General features: G+C 49.5%; 1 pseudogene; it reads right to left on the bottom strand.

Annotated features, from left to right (window-relative positions):
- Positions 1 to 1,091: 1,091 nt before the first annotated feature.
- Positions 1,092 to 3,031, bottom strand: part of LOC122143708 — a 6,485-nt pseudogene continuing 4,545 nt past the window's right edge.

Genomic DNA, 3,031 nt, shown 5'->3' with positions numbered 1-3,031 from the left:
TCCAGGTACCGTGGCTCCCGGAAAGGTGATCGGTGCCTTTTCGATATCCAGACCTCAGTTGTGGAATAACTTACTTAGCAAGCCCTCTGCTCTGCCCCCCTCTCTGATCGCATTTAAAATGAACTTTGAAGAAGCACTTTTTAAAAATCAGGGTTTTTCTGATGCCGTGTTGTTAGGTCTTTTAAGGCACTTTGGGCTGATCTTGTGGCAGAAGAAATGTGCTCTCTAAGAAACTAAACGGGCTGGTGTATGATGTGTTTGTATTGGGTTTAATTAACTGCACACAAACACAAGATGGTTCTTCAACGGCATCTGCAATTTTATAAAAAAAATTAAAATAAATAAAAAAAAAAATTCACAAGATGTAGAGATTCAGACAACACATGAAGGAAAGAGTGAGAGCAGAAAGAGGTGCATGTGACGGAGCTGCAGAGAGTTATTACAGTGTAGATATAAAACACAACCAGAAGCTTTAGATTTAAATTAGTAGAAAACACCAAATAATACACACGCATATTTTTTTTTCTGGGCATTCACAGCTCATTTCTGATGTGTGTGTGAGAGACATTACATCATCATCATCATCATCACGCGTTGATCATAATAAAAAGTCCCGCTGTCATCTATTCAAATATAAAAGAATAAACACAAAATACTACCAAAGCCAAATAAACAAACACATCAGAAACTAAATCTGACAGAGAATTACCATGATGAAGTGTTAAGGTCGTCATATGAAATAATAATTATATAATAACCCTCGTGTATCTCACTAGTGCTAAAAGACTTTGGTCTATAAGACACAGTTCTGTACAACATACATATGTGTGTGTGTGTGAGAGTGTGTGTGTGTGTGTGTGTGTGTGAGTGTGTGTGTGTGTGAGGTAGCTGCAGACATGAGCCGTTTATTTTTACTACGGCTGTTGCAGTAGATTTGAATGAACCTGTGTGTGTGTCTCTGTGTGTGTGTGTTGAGGATTAAACTAATATACATCTAATATTAACGTGATCATGACTAACATACAGCTGAAGAAGGTTCAGTGTGTGTGTGTGTCTGTTGCAGTAGATGTGTATGAATGTGTGATTGTGTGGTGTGTGTGTGTGTGTGTGTGTGTGTGTGTGTGTTATGTGGCAGCGATGGTGGTTCCTCCTCCGAGCCGCAGCAGTATCTGCTGGCAGTCCTGCAGGATCTGCGGTCTCCCACTCGCTCCCAGGCGTGCTTTGGCCTCGGGCCAGCAGTCGAGCGCGGTGACCCCGGCGGCGTCATCAGAGGCAGAGGCAGGTGACGACACGCTAGCAGGATAGCATGAGCCCTCTCAACGCTCGCCCAGTGCACCGTCACCGTCTGCAACACAAACACAGCGTCAGCACAGAATACTGAAACAGCAGCAGCTGCTGCTATAGAGAGTGGTGTGTGGTGTGTTGTGTGTGTGTGTGAGAGAGTGTGAGAGTGGCGTGTGAGAGAGTGTGTGTGAGTGTGTGTTTACCGGTGCCGTGCTGTAGTTGTGTGTTCGGTGTCGCAGGCAGCTGGTGTGTGGCGTGTGGGACTGCTCCTGCCATCAGGTCGGCGGACCGTTGTCTCATGCAGGAAGAGCTAAAAGCACACAGACACCCTGTTAACAGCATGTGGAGGGCAAGTGCATAGGTCAGCTGTGGGCTGGGGTCAAAGGTCAACCTTGTGTTGGGCCCTGTCTGTGGGCGTGGCCGAGCTTACGCAGAGAGCTCAAGTCCCTCTGAAAATCCAGCTAATTGGGATCCGGGGGGCGGGGCCTGTCTCCCGTTAGACCCGCCTCCGCGCTGCCCCATAGGCTGGTCCTCAGAGTCAGGAGGAGGTCACACACCAGAAGCTCCACCCCCTGAGAGAGTCAGAGAGAAATACACCGGTGTGTCCTTTACAGTTATCAGAATGATCATTTAAACTTACTCGGTAGTACTGTACACACCACAGACAATAGGGCTTGAAACAGCTATACTGAGAACAGCAGTGCGTGAGAAGCAGTGTGTGTGTACCTTGTGCAGTCCGCAGGTGTTGTGTGACTGACACACACTGATGTGCAGGTGAGCGCTGGAGCGCTGGCAGTCGTGACCCCAGGCCGGCGCTGACCGCCCTTCCCGCTCGCCCCTTCTGCGGACTCACAACTCATCTGCACAGCCTTACACAGCGCCAGCACGGCCTTCGGCAGCGGGTGACTGACACACACACACAACACAACACACACGGTTTAGACTGGAGCATCATGGGTTATGAAACCACACACTCTCTGAATGGGAGAACACTGCACAATCCAGTGATGTGCAGCGCTCCTGGGCATCCGCTCCGCCTCCGCCAGCAGTGGACCTCACCGACGGCATCATCACCCTGCAGCCAAGTGAAACAGCGGCCTTCAGCACCGACAGCCCACCGAGGCCGCAGCACACGGGGTCCCTGACTGCAGAGACGAATACAACAACCACACGTCAGTGTGTGAGGACGCATCAACACCAGACCCGCTGAGGCAGCTGACACACACCTGGTTGTTGAGCTCTGATTGGCCAGGGCGCAGGGAAAGGGGCGGTGGAGGGGCAGGAGTCTTCAGTACAGCTGTTGAAGCAGCTGCAGAAAACCCAGAACGTACCCCGTGAACTCCCTGCAGCAGACATGACGGGGAACACACTTTCAGAACACAGGAATCATCAGTTATTAGAGTTATAACTGCATTAAAAACTGCAGAAATTGCAATCAGATTTGTTATCTATCTGTTTGATGTGTTGTAATGGACCTGCTTGTGTGAACAGATGTTGTGTGGTGTGTGGTGGTTTTAACCCAGCGTCCTCTGCGGTGTTTTGCTGCTCTGCGGTTTCGATCAGTGTGGCACAGCTTCTCTCCAGGAGCTTCTCAAAGAAGCGTGCAGCTCTGCGCGATGGGAGACGATATAGACACACACCCACACACACACCCACAACGTTTTTAGTCCCTGGCGTCCGCCACTCATAAGTGAGCGCTATACGCATCTGGATCGGAAATAAACCGTAGAAAACTCCCTTTACCTTC

Source organism: Cyprinus carpio, unplaced genomic scaffold (assembly GCF_018340385.1).
Source record: "Cyprinus carpio isolate SPL01 unplaced genomic scaffold, ASM1834038v1 S000006488, whole genome shotgun sequence".
NCBI lineage: Eukaryota > Metazoa > Chordata > Actinopteri > Cypriniformes > Cyprinidae > Cyprinus > Cyprinus carpio.
Note: the sequence above shows the minus strand (reverse complement) of the source record. Positions and strands in the feature narration are given on the sequence as shown.